This window comes from Triplophysa dalaica, chromosome 9, assembly GCF_015846415.1.
Source record: "Triplophysa dalaica isolate WHDGS20190420 chromosome 9, ASM1584641v1, whole genome shotgun sequence".
NCBI classification, from domain to species: Eukaryota; Metazoa; Chordata; class Actinopteri; order Cypriniformes; family Nemacheilidae; genus Triplophysa; species Triplophysa dalaica.
This window is the reverse complement of record NC_079550.1, coordinates 13,687,793-13,702,020: the sequence shown is the minus strand read 5'-3', so window position 1 is coordinate 13,702,020 and position 14,228 is coordinate 13,687,793. Positions and strand designations below refer to the sequence as shown.

The 14,228-nt window shown below is 41.2% G+C and overlaps 1 long non-coding RNA gene across 1 annotated transcript; it reads left to right on the top strand.

The window, feature by feature from the left end:
- The first annotated feature begins 2,507 nt into the window (after window positions 1-2,507).
- Window positions 2,508-13,231, top strand: LOC130428847 (uncharacterized). Its single transcript, XR_008907501.1, has 3 exons — window positions 2,508-3,154; window positions 3,819-3,890; window positions 11,851-13,231. It is a non-coding gene; the product is annotated as an uncharacterized LOC130428847 (long non-coding RNA).
- The last annotated feature ends 997 nt before the right edge of the window (window positions 13,232-14,228 follow it).

The window sequence follows — 14,228 nt, the reverse complement described above, 5'->3', positions numbered from 1 at the left end:
AGAGATTTGAGGGAGCGTGTTTTTCCCCTATCTACATTTACATTGTGAGCACTGGCTCTTTAAAATGCTGTTAAGTGTCATCTCGCACGCATTTGCTTGTGCTGAGTCATTGGGTTCAGGCTGGTTTTGTAACTTCCACCCAGCGGGATGTCTCATTGGCTCAAGTTCGCAGTCAGCTGCCTGTGTGGTTGGCTGCCAGGACCACTAATCAGTTTTCTTTCACAAAAGGCAACTCTTAAAGTTACAGAGGCTTTACTCTCATTCGTCTGGCTGCTCCTTTACAGTCAACAGGGAGGGCTTAGTCAAAAGTTGCATGAAAATATTAAACTGCAAGATGTATATAATGCATTGTGGTCCGTAAAGATGTAAAGAACTCTAATAATCTACATTATTTTGTTTTACCGAGTAAAAACAATTTAATCGACCTGGTACATTACACGAGTTGTTCCAACAGGAATATTTTTAGGGACGGATCAGATACAAATATGGATCTTTCCAGGACCGACAGATTTGCTTGATCTGCAACTGTGCAGAAAGAAATGTTAAAATGGAAAAAGAACAATGGAGCAGAAGTTAGTGAATAAGTGAAGAATAAATCTTCAGATGTTTAAAGAGTTTTAAAATCATACAATTTTAAACAATTGTATGAATCCATGAGTACAATCTTAACTAAAATACAATCAAGTCAAGGAATAATATTGATCTCGAACCTTCGCAAAAGTGTAGGCACAATCAATGCTCTATTAACATAGACATCATTTATCTTTAATTACTTAGTTATTAGGATCACATTCTTTATTTTCATAACATATTACCAATTTTTATTTTATATTAGGATGCCCCTCAGAGATAAATGCAATCCAATTCTTATGATCATAGAGGTGTTTTCTTGTACTCAAGAAGGCTCTTGTCTGGGAGTGGACCAATAGATTCATCCATTTAAGAGCTGGATTCATGTGTCCTGGGAGAGACTGGTTCTGTGTATGAGGTATATTAACAACATTAACCACAGCACAACGACATCCCCAAATGTTCTTACATGTTTAAATTGGGACAAACTGAACTGACATTAATAATTCAATTCATGGGGTTTATTTTAAGTCTCCAAACACTGGTGATTTCCCAGACAGGGTTTAAGCCTAGTCCCATGCTAATATACATGATAAAGATGTATTGATCAACAACAACTTACACTGACATATCTTAAAATATATCAGTGCAATTGTTGTGTCTTAAGATCCACAGTAGGCTTTTTGTAAAGTATGTTTTCAAAAACAACTTTATTATACTAATTTAACTAAGGCCTAGTCCTAGTCTAAAATAATCCTTGTCCAGGAAACCACCCTATGATGTGTATATTAAATACAGATACGCGCAGATAGTGGGCCTGAACTTGTATTGGTATATCTAATCTAATCAAGATAAGGGCAGGGATTGTGCCCTGCAGGATTTACACCATATATTCTATCTGTTTTTTTCTATATAACAGGATGTGGGTTGTTTCTCTTAATTTAGATAATTTCTTAAAATTAAAGTGAAGTAACATGGGCTCTTCCTCGTTGTGTTGTGACTTTATTGCTTGCCAACAGAGTTCGGGATGTGAGAATATGAGGCTCCGTGAAGGGCGTCAAAAGAATGACCAATACGATATTGACCTCATCATATCATAAGGGTGCATACTAGTTACACAGAAATCCACAATGTTCACATAATGTCATAATACATTACAGTGCATTACAGTGCATTTATTGATGTTATTCAGTTCCGAAAGCTCATGTGTAATTCTACAAAATAACACAAAATCCATACATCACACTGTTTCTTATTTCACGTTTTTTTGGTTCACACTGTGTCTGTAAGGACAAAAGAAACCAATTTCTAAAATTCTGACTTCAAGCATTCAGCATTTAGTGGCAGGGATTTGCAATCCCTCTTGATTCAGCAAGCCACCAATTAAGGTTTCCGTCCACAAAATGAGCAATTGCGTAAATGGCATTCAGCTTTATGTTTCACCAAAAACCTCAGGAATTATTGTCATAGAAAATGAAATGCAAGCATTGTCCTTGCCATGCTTCTTTCACTTGATCCTTTATAAACAATCATTTAATTGGAATAATAAGTTAAGTGCCATTGTATTGGTTCTTCCTGTCTCAAGGGTCTCAAAATGCATTGGCAATTGTTTGTTAATGCTGTTCAGTTTAAACCGAAAGTAAGATTTAAAGGAAATCTCGAAACTGTTACACAGTCTTGCTTACAGGTCAATACGTTACTCCTTGAGAACCACGCAACGCCTGTCGGAGGCTCCATTGGACAGCATCTTTTACACCGGTCTCACTCTAAGCATGCCATTGGCTCGCAGACCTGCCATTAAAGATCGCTCACAAGTGGGCGTTACTTATGTTCTTTGACGTTAGTGTTTGATTGGTCAGCTGTTGCTTTTGGCGTCACTGCGCTGCCAGCTGATCGGGAGAAGCCGGTATGAGGGGAGTTGAAGCAGAGCCTCGGGACGCAGCGATGTTGAAATTTACCTTGAAAGGGTTTCGGTGTGTCGTGTTGAGGTTGTGCAGTGGCACTGCTCGTCATTCCTATAGCATTCCTTTGAATTGCTGAGCACGTTCGCATCAATTCTCTCTTTTAGCTGAGTCAAGCTATTATTTGGGGTTAAGGTGTGGCTTTCGGAAAAAGGCGATTTACAAATGCCATACTAGTGCTTAAATGATGTCTAAAGGTGGTTCATAGTTCATGTTTGGATTTGATGCGCGTGTCATCGGTGGGATGGGATGAGACATTTAAATCCAGGAAGCGATAGATTACACAACGGAACATCTAACGTTAATCGCCCTGAAAATGTTAGAAATCGTAACTGGATGACGGGTTTAACCTCCGTTGTAACTTTAAGCAAGTCCGAGGACTTTGTAACCGAATTGCATCTGTTAGATTTCATTGGAAGAGATCTCGACGTGGTCTGGGAAAGCGCACAGTTCAGAGTTGAGCAGTAACGTTACAGGGCGTGAGCCGTCTTTTATTAGACAGTCTGTGGGACTGTGAGGGAGGAACTCGCCGATCAAATAAATGATGATGTTAGATGATATCTGGAAGTGTCATGCGAGTCGATCCCGAAGACAGCAAGCGAGAATTCTACCAGTTGAAGCAGGTAGGTGGACATGACTCAGAAGTTCTCACTCTTTGTAACTTTGTGTAATGTGTTTGCCGAAAAACTCAACTTTTTAATGTTTGACGTGCTTTTAAGAGTGCACATAAATCGATTTAACTCGAGTAGGTTTACAAAGTCAGACTTAAGTCACTGAGAATGAACACTAGGCTACTGATGTAACAGTGGGCGTTGCTCTACTTTTATCTTAATATATCAGACTCGTTTCTTTATACGGACGTATGTTTGTACAGAGTATTTCATATTTACTTTTTTTGTAAGATTTTCTTGCTGTGTTGTATTACATGTTTAAGCATTTTAACTTTCCCGTGAATAAAAGAAATAGGCCTTAAGCGTATATTAGAGCCTGATATAGGAATTTTCATGCGTCCCATGAAAAAGTATAAAAACAGCAACTGGATTGTTGAAAAATCTCCACAAATCCAATAATAGTTTAAATTGCGTACTTGTTATTTACACGTGGATTATTTACTGAATGAACGCCCGTGAAGTGATCGGTATACATCGTCATTGATCCCTGTGAGGCGAGTGCATGGCAAATTCCACAAGACCCCACCCTGTTGCGAGCCTTTTTTCTCGCTCTTTTCCCCCCTCTAGATTACTTGTCTCATTTTGATGTGCCGACCTCACTTTTCTCCCTTTTTAGTCTTAACATCTGGAGAGAAGACCTCGGTATGTCATTGAAGGGATTTCGTCTTTGGTCTTCTTGCTGCTGAAGGTAAGTTATGAAAAGATTGCTTAGGGGGAGAAGGGCAGGGCAATGTGTCAAAACTGTAGGTTTTAAAACCCTGTTAATTTACCAAGTCCAGCAGAAATGTTATTTGACATTATCGTTCAGGTCGTTACAAATAAATGACTAAGCAAACAATGTGCAGAATTCATGTTTTTTTGAAAATCACTTCCTTCGTCACCAGATGACTGCTTTCTTTCCTTGAATGTATGGATGGAATTATCACAGGAATCATGTGTTTACAAGCACTCTTAACTGGTGTTTATGCAACGGTTTATAATGGATTTCACGACTCGCTCTTGTTTTTAGGAAAAATACATACGCTTAAACCACAGTTTACTATTTACTCTGTTCCAACCTTACTTTACTGTACAAACCAGAATGCAAAGAACTGAGATTGTGATAAAATCAGTATTTCTTTAGTCATCCTTAATTTGTTTATTTTAAAAACTTGTGTTTTTATTGCAGATTTTAAAGAATAAGTTAGTAACTGTGTATTGTTAGGCCCATTCCCTCTGGAGAGATGTTCATGTATTGACTTTAAGGTCCTCCTGTTGCAACAGTTGTCATATGAATGACTATAATGTAGATTCCTGCATTATTTCCTAGTATAAAATGCATATTAACTAAATTAACACATTTTATCCTTTTGTAACTGCATTTTAAATCTTAACTAGCTTAGGTAAGGTCTGGAATATGGAATCCTTACTATTTGTTAACCATTTTAAATACGATAAACCCTTTTAGATCATCTTTTCTTTTTCTGTTCTCTTGCCCAGGGTGATTTCAGATCTCTTCGTTCTTTTTAAGCCTAATGATTTTGTTGTTATGCAATGACTGAGATAAGGAAGACTATTATTTCCTGATTTATATGTGCTTGTTTATCTAAATGCGTCTGTGAAATGTTTTGCCCTGTGATCGCATTGTCTCGTCTTGCTTTAGCTAGGAATACCTACACAGAAATCTAACAGTAGTGTCCGTATAGTCAAGGCAATAAATGGAAAAAAATCAGTGAGAGGCCTTTCTATAAATGGTCCCTGACGTTTAAGTGCTTCCTCAATGTGGTCTCTGACATTTATCTGCGTTGTGTTTATGACAAGGCCTTTTTGAAACATTGAACTTTTCTAAATTTAAATTGTATTCTCTCTGTTTAATCTTGACCCCATAGAGTACCAAGACTGACGTATATTAGCAGTTAGAGGGATTTCGTAAGATGTGTGCGTAAGGAACTGACATGGCCTGGAGAGTTGAGCTTTGTGTGCGTGGACAGAAGAGAAGAAACATCATGGCGTGGAGACATTCTATAAAGCCACACCCTTAGCTGTTCTGCAAGGGCCTTCGACACTTTCCACTTCTCTTTGAGAAGGTTTGAGAGCCATTTTTCTCGATTTTATCCTACATTCCACGATCGCCTCTTACTGATGCAGCAGTCGTGCCGCACAGACTGTGAGTGGGTTTTTTTGCAGATGAAGCTCGGCTGTGACATTGATTTGCCTGTTTGGCAGGTGGCTGTAGTTGTGTTGAGTGTGGGAGGGAAGGATCTCAGAAGAAGGTCTGCTGTTGTCTCAAGGACAGTGGAGCTTCCCGTCTGTGCAGCCCCGCAGTCCTGTGGGACCAAATGCTGGCCGCTCTGGTCTCAGGAAGTGAGCCTGCAGAGCTTCTGTCCACATTTTTGTCTCTGAACTAGAGCAGAGGAAGCCTTTTTCTTAACAACGATGTCACAAACGTTACTTATGATGTGGTCCAGTCACCCTTCTGCTTAGAATTGTGTCATTTTTATGACGACCGTATTCTAGCGATACCTTTCATTGTATTACAAAGCAGATGCTTCGGCATAGTAAGTTTGGTTGCCTTGTCTACCCTGATGGACCTATATAAGCTCCCTGTGATTAAATAGGCTGCAGGCATTGTGTTCCACACTGCCATGTAAGTGACCCACTTTGGGGTTTTGTGCTATTGTTCCTCATTGAACTTCTGTCCCCAATGCCCAGGAAACATAAAGGGCGGCGCACATACATTGAACCTGCATCTTATTTGGAGTTTGGGAGACCTCTGAGTTCTATTCAGGGGAAACTGCTTGTTTAAAAACCTGTTAACTTCACTTGCCGAGTGCCGACTAGCTCTTAAGTCTCAGAGCAGCCGATTTACAGTTCGCATCAGCAGCACAGAGAGTGAGCTGGCCTAGCTCTGTGGGAGGGTGGAGTCAGTCCAGCACAGAGTATCTCAGACGGCATGGAGGGCCTCTGCAGACAGAATGGAATTTATACCATATGTACCAGGCATCCCAAGAATGCGTGGCGCACAGACTTAACCAACGGAAAGAACTGCAGAAAGCGTAATGGAACGGGGTGAGCGAGAACAGAAATTTGTGTGTGAGAGAGAGAGGGATGAATCTTTCGAGCGCAATATTTTGGCTTTCGGTAAGTGCTGGATGAACTGGGTCTATGTCAATATAAATAGTTAAAATCGCTGCGCTTTGCGTCACTTTTGATTGCGATATTGCATCCTGTTGCTAAATCCATTGCCCTTTGTCAATGAGTAACTAAGCTTTGCTGGACCTTTTGCATACCTTATCTAATAATATGCATAGGTTTCCCACAGTTTTGACAGAACGGTTCTCTTGTGCTGAATAGAACTATTACCATTCAATTTGATTTACCAGTAGCACACTATTAAAAGCATGACTGAATCGAGTCAAAGCTCTTGCTTTCTCTACTTTGCTGGGAAAGGCAGCTGCCGCTCTGATCGTTGCTAACGTTGTGAGCTATGATTCAGATTGTGGGGGGGAACAGGCAATGCTTTGTCATTACAACAGCCAACATAATGAAAGAAGCTTAATTTGAGTTAGTGCTTATTCATGGTTTACCAGCTGCCATCGTGCCTGGGTTATTTTTTCATTAGATTGCAAGTTTCTCTATGCTGCTTATGCACAATTTTCTTATGTAGAATGTAGTAAATTGTCACTGCATTAGACTTGAGAGAAGGAAGAGGTCCTGTGTAGTCATGTAGACATGTATGCATGCAGCAGAGCTCAGCCCGGGACCTGATAATTGCTTTTTTACATTTGCCATGTTCTTTTTGTGACACTGAATTGTGTTTAAATGTGTGTCTGGCTTTGGGGTATAGCCATAGTTTTACAAAACAGTGCAACAAAACTGAAGCCTTCTTTTTAAACTTGGCCAGATGTTCTGCATTCTTTGGTGCTGCAATCGGCATTTCAGAAGAACATGCGAAGAACCGTGCCATTTTAGTTTTGAGCTGCCTTTGTTTTCTTAAGGTGGTGGTTGCAATTTCTTTATAACCTGTAGCATATGGCAGCCATTGCAGTTCAGATGTGCACACATGGCATGTTTGTTATTTTATGTGTGTAATTTAAGTAGGTCTTAAAAAAGCATAGTTCATGCTGGTCAGCCGAGTCTCCATTAGCATATGTGTGGATGCTTTTCATACTGTTAAAGGCTCTCTGTGACTTCCATGGGCCTCTGGAGCTCTCGTTTGGATTTACAGACAACCCGCCCCTCTGAAATAAGCAGGAGATTACATGAATTCTTGAAATTGCTTTGCTGCTTCCGCGTTGCCCCACAGTCATTTCCATTGTATGACCCAGCTGGAATTTCCTCATATCAAATTGTTTTGCCTGCGTGTTTGCCTGTTTGTCAAGTGGCTGGAGGAAGTCTAGCAACGGTTAATGGACGAAGCACGTCTTAGATGTCAGAGACCCGAATTGGAGTCGGCGCGCATGTAAAACAGGAGCTAATAGTTTCCGAGACCTTACGATACGCAAATTCCTAGTTATGGGGAAGAATTGAATAGGTGAAGCTGCTGGGATCCAAATGCAAATAAGTCAATGGCCTTTTCCTTTGATGAATTCTGATGATTTTTCCGCATATCCTTGTACAGATCAGGCTTTGGCTAGACTTTTAAGATTAAGCATTAGATTACCTTCCACAGAGCCTTGACTTGTTTAGGGTGGCTGTGCTCTTTTGGATTGTGTTCACCCGGGCTATATATAGAGATTTGTGTGTCTTGACCTGTAAACACACACACTACTGTGCTCTCTTCATCATTTCTGGGCTGGCAAGATAAATTCCCAGGTGAAGTTTGGGAGAGGAGAAGGATGTATGTGTGACGTCTGTGTACCGGACGAGCCCCTGTTAAGTCTTCCTGTTTACCACCTTTTCTTCACAAAAAAGACAAACATCATCAAAAAGCTCTTATGTATTTATCTGTAGAATGGTTTATTCCCATCTCTTCCCCTTCCTGCATTTCAAGGGTTTCAGTCTTTTCATCTGTGCATTAGTGAATGGCATCCATTTCTCAGTGTCTGCACTTCTCCGTTTTTTACTGCTGCCTGCCGGTTGACTCATGACGTGATTCACGGCAAAATTACCAGAGCAGTCTCAGCATTTGAAGCATCGCTGTTGGAACACCGGCCCGGTCTGATTGCCTGGGCTTCACCACTACAGTATGTGTGATTATGGAGGGAACAGAGAGGGAAGTGGACGTGATGCTCAATGCATATGTAAAGGGTGGCGAACAATGCACAAGCCCAGTGTGACACTCAGCTCTGTGTATCTGTGATGTCACATTAAACAAAACTTGGATCGTGGACTTCCGGACCAGATGTAAATTTCTGTGTTTGCTTATTCGCCATGTCTCAAGATCATGGATGTACGTAGCAAACTGTCTGCCATAAAAAAGCTGCATGATTTGATAAAGCTCAAAGTTTGGGGAGCCACTGACTAGTTGTGAAGGACCGGTCGTTTTTCTTCTCCCTCAAATTCAGATGATCTGTTTGCATGCCATGTCATGTGGCATTCCATAACTAAAATGTATTCTTTCATCCCTCAGGGCTCAAGTGTTTTCCTTCCAGAGATTCTTATTGCATTCAACCAGTTTATGGTCCCAACCTGTAGCAGAAAGAGACGATCCTGCGTTTCAACCTCTGGGTGTGGTTCTTTCTTTTCTCCTCTTATTTTCTTTACTGTACTCCCTCTGAGAGCTCCTGCTTGACAGGACAAGCATGACAGGAATGTAACATCTGCACCACCGGCCTCTGACTAGTGGCGTGTGCCCCTTTAAAGCTGGTTTTTCCAAAAATCATTATCTCTGCTTAGAAATGACCTTGCGGGGCTTCCGGTTAGATAAATACGGAATTTAATTTTAATTAAAGATCCCTCCTCCACCCTCCCCATCAGTTGCTTCTCGATTGCCGCTTAAGGGGATGGATTGACTCATTGATCCGCACCGCACTTCGATGGTGATTTATTTTGGATGTTTGTCACAGTCGTGTGGCAGCTGAAGGATCTTCCTGTATGTGCGCTGCTCCTGTTTTGGGGGTGTAACTACACTCGCTTTGAAAATTTTGCTTCTGACCTCTTCCTATTGTCTTCCAGTTGTTGGACAATGACCGCTACTCTCCACTTATCTTTAAATCCAGCGTCTGTGGCAATTAGATTGAAATGCACTTTTGTCTCTCATCTGCCAACTAAAGCTGTTCAGTGTCTCCTTGTGACGTGAGCAAGCTGCCCCCTTGGATGCAACTCCTAAACAGCTGATGTCTCAGACTTTGAGTTCAACTAGGCTAGGCTGTCACACTAGAGATGAAAAGTAAAGGTGTCCTCATGTCTTAAAGTGTCTCTGGGCTGTTAGTTAATCGGTTTATTTGAAATGGTTTACGGTGTGTGCACAATAGGTTGATGTGGAGCTAAAGCTGTAGACTGGAAAACATGTTTTCTCTTTGCTCGTGGTCAGACTGACTGTAATTGTTTGGGAAGGTTCCACGTCTTTATAATAAATCTCTCTTTGGGAACATGGTGTTCTGCGCGACAAGATTTCAGGCATTGTGTGTTTGTCAGTGAGTCCGAGTGTTTAAACATCCTCCATTGTGTCCAACGCTGACCACTTGGACTGAAGTCTGTGGCTCTCAGGAATCTTGACTGGGTGGGGACATTTAAGAGATACTTCGACCAAAAATGAAAATTCTGTCATCTAGTCACCACAGTTCGAGTTGTTCCAAATCTGCTTACATTTCTTTGTTCTGATGAGCACAGAAAAAGATATTAGGAACATATTTGGAACCACATTTGCTTATAACCCGACAGGTTTTGCCCCCCATTAACTCCCATAGTAGGAAAAAATACTTTTATCTTTTTTTGTGTCTTTTGAACACTAAATAAAACATTTTGATGAATGTAGGACAGCAAACAGTTTTGGGGCACTTTTGACTACCATTTTTTTTTTTTCTTACTATGGTAGTCAATGGGGGGCAATATCTGTCTTGTTAGAAGCATTCTTCCAAATATCTTACTGTGTTCATCAAAACAAAGAAATGTTTACAAATTTGTAACAACTGGAAGGTGAGTAAATGATGACAGAATTTTCATTTTTAGGTGAAAAAGGCCATTTGACGACCAGTGAAAATGATTTTATCCTTTGTTGAATGAAATGGTTTGGAGAGTGTCTGGCATTTCCATACATGCATATTTGCACAGACAGCATTGTTTTGTCTGTGCCGCTCATTCAATGGGGTTATATCCATGTGTGTCACTAGAACAGACTGACAGCATATTAAAATGTGATTCTAGACAGTGGTTTGTGCGTTTAAGTATTGTAACCAAAGCCGTCAGGCGTCAGCCCTCCCTGCTTGCAGTGTCCTGGACATAGATGGATCTTATCTTCGCCTTTAGACAAAGGACAATTTCACCATCCGGGTGTCTAATAACAACACGCTCAAGAACCAGCAGAAGGGGGAAGCTGGTACCGAATGTGATTTCCGTCACTGAAAGCAAAGTAGATGCATTGACTGTCTATTTTTCTGTCTGATGGCTAAATAAGTATGGGGAAAAAAACTCTTACTGTTTGGCAGGAGCTATTGTTTGCATGTCATTGGTGTTAGCATATGAATGATACTTTACAAGAATTAGACTTTTTTTCCCACATATGTAAACATGCACTTTTACCTTTTTACAAACGTGAATATTTTTTACCTCATCCGATGGTGGGGGTAGCATGCACAAACCATGTGTGTATGTGTGTGAGAAAGTGAGAGAGAAGCAGCAAAATTTCAACGTTTGTGTTCTTGCGTAGGGAGTGTCAAGTCCAGATCCAGTCGGATTTACTTGGCGCAATGGTCCCTTTTTTTCATCGTTCAGCGGGGTCATTGGGTTCACAGAGGCCGTTTGCATCTAGCTCTCGCCTTTAAACCGCAGAAAAAAGTGCAGAGCTTTCGAGCCACCTTTAACAGCATGCAGATCAATGGGCGAGTCAGGCCTGGAGACTGGCTGTCTGTGAAAGAAGAAACATTGAGAGGAAATGAAACCATACTTCACGCACTTCCCTAAGACAAGAATGAATAGCTTGATTTCTGGCTGTGCACAAGAGATTTCTTATTGTGGTGACTCCTTGGGTTAAATGAATCAGACACGTTCGAAAGTAAACCTTAGGTCGATTGAATGAGGAGACTTTTAATGCCGTGCGAGTGGTATATAGTCTAGCTGCAGAACAGTTCTGGCATGATCAAAAGCTTTTGTCCTGTGCGCAGGCAGCGGATCTATCTGTACTCAATTAGAGGCAGGAGCTCGGCGGAGTGAATGAATGCTGAAGCGGTAGCAGGACTGTAATACCTCAGGGGCAGAGAACACATGACTAAACTGCTCTCTCTTGCCTGCGTGGATGTGCCAGTGAAAATGGGAAAGCTACTGTTTAAACTTTATCCAAATATCTTCTTTATCAGTCAAAGTGTTTTAGTTTTTTCCACTCTGTCTTGTTTTAGTTTCCACTCCGTCTGCTTGTAAATTTGATAGGAGTTATGTGAGATGAGACATGAAATGTGCCATCGCTACATTTGTTTAATGTTATAACTGGTTTGTATGTTTTGTTTCTGTTGTCCGACTGTACGTCTTCGCCACACCTCACACAACTTTTTCTTTCTTTTTTACCCCTGCAGGTCCAACCACGCCCAATTCCTTCTGTGGAACAGACTCGGAGGAGCCTCTTGGCTGACCTGCAGCAGTTCTTCACTGGCAAGCTTTATGTCGTTGTGTACCAGCTAAAGCTGCCAGCTGAAGAACTGTTGTGGTTAGCTCTTTCCTGGCACATCCGGGGTGGCAATCCAGAGGTAAAGGCATTGTGAGTTAAAGCCGAATCCTTCCGGAGAGATAAGGCCTTCTCCATCAATCCTGGATCAGATGGATTGCATCTTGGATTGATTTAGCTTTTCTCTCCAGCAACCTTCCCCCAAGCTCACGTGAGCCGTCTAAGCTTGACTATTCGTTCTTCTCTGGCATAAACAAAGAATACTGAGCAGGCTCCGTGCTGACTCAGCCACATTCCTTGCCCGGTGAGGTCCCCTTGCCCTTATTTGGGTGTGGAGCAGGCAGGGAGTGGCATTGTGAACTGAATAAGGTGGCCATCTTGCATTGCTGCCGGAGCACAAGGAGTTTTCAAGTCTGATGCGTTACTGAAAAAGACACAAGTTTGAACAACAATTCAAACAACAGTTGAGTGTTCTTATAGATGTTTCTATGTATTCTGGAGGCTTGCCCAGGCTTTGTTGTGTTTGTCTTAGTCTCAAAGTTCCTCCGGGGAATGACTAATGAAAGCCTGCAGTGCGTATGTAACTTCCTTTTCCCTTTTGAGGCTTTTTGTGGCATAAATATGATTTTCAGTTTGTTTGAACAAAGTGTACGAATTTAACCTTGCTCAGACTTTGTGTACGCACATACAGGCCTCCATATATACACACGCTCTTCACATCAGTCGACCCTAGGCAAGCCGTAAACTCTACCTCGAGGCCATCCTCAGTGCTGAAAACAGGATATGAAAACCGTGCTTTCTAAATGCTCCCAGCCAGATGAAAACGATAGAATATTCTTGCAGTTTAGCAGAACCAGATGCTTTGTGCAGGAAACGTGGTTCGCCTTTTTCTTCCTCCATCAGGAATTCATCGAATTCTTTTTCTTTTTTTTACTTGGATAAAATGTTAAACACATGTTACTTACGTATGGCTCTGACCTCCACACAAGGGCTTCTTCAGGTCATAGCAGAAGATTGTCTACCTGATCCGCTCTAGTCTAATGTCAATCTCCCCACAAGTGCATTAAAAGATTGTTGAGGGTCGTCGTCTCAGCTCCTCTTAAGCTTAGCCAGTCTGCATTGAAGGTGCACTTAGGCTATAGATTTTATTTTATTATCAGAATCTTGCACTCTAAACCCTTGCCATGCTTTTCTGCTTCTCATGCAGGACACAGATCTCGGTGTTTATCAAAATGTGATGAAGGATGTTATTCTGCTTTAACAAAAAATAAAGTGGCGTTGGGAAATTTGAATCCTGTATTTTATTTGATATGTATTTTGGTTCTTAATTATTTACAATTGTTTAATAATTGAACACCTTTGTTTTCTTTTACAGACTCATATTTTAAAAGGTCATGTTCTGAACTTCTTCCCCAACTCTTAGTGCAGTGGTCTTCAATAAATTCATCAGCAGTTGAAATAAAATATAGAGATATTAAATTATTTTCAGCAAATTCAATGACATACCTTAAATATACATGGTTTCGATACAGGTCACAGGGCCATTTTTATTGTAGTTTGATCTTAAAATTTGCATGCATTAAAGTTCCCAAATGCCAAAGGTCAGGATACCTCATAGTAACTGCAACAGGGTGAACCGTGCCTTACATCTCCACCCACTGATCCGCTGCCATCAAACAACATTTAACACTTTAGATAATTTGCAAACCTGAACGGGGACCCGAAATTATGCATGCTTAAGGTTCAGGTTAAGGTCGTGTTTGCTGTGCACTTCAACTTTTTATTTGTTGTTTAAATTTATGTATACGTGCATCAGGAAATTAATGCTGGAATATTAACTTCAACAGAAATTTCAAATTCTGTGTCACAGCATGTTTCGCACACCTCGTTCCACTCTCTTTCGCACAAATTCTGTCTGTTTGGATGCAATGATGAGACCACATGGACTGGTTGGACGGTGAGAGCTTGCAGCCCCAGACATGGTGCAAAGGGGTTTTTCAATCATCTAAATTTCCCCTCCACAGGGTTAAAGCTGCTTAATCAGATTATCTCGAGTTCCAGACAAGTAGGAGATCATTCACCCAACGAAACATCCATGTTGCAACACTGTTCCAGCATCCCACAATCCTGCCTGACCTTTGCCCGTTGGCTCGTGGCAGGCTGGTGCCTTTTTCACCAGGTCAATGTACCATAGTCTACCTGTTGCACAGTGGGTATCATGTAACTGGACTGATTAGTAAGCAGCATGTGTGTAATCCCGTACTGCACAATGTCCCGAAGAGACGTGTG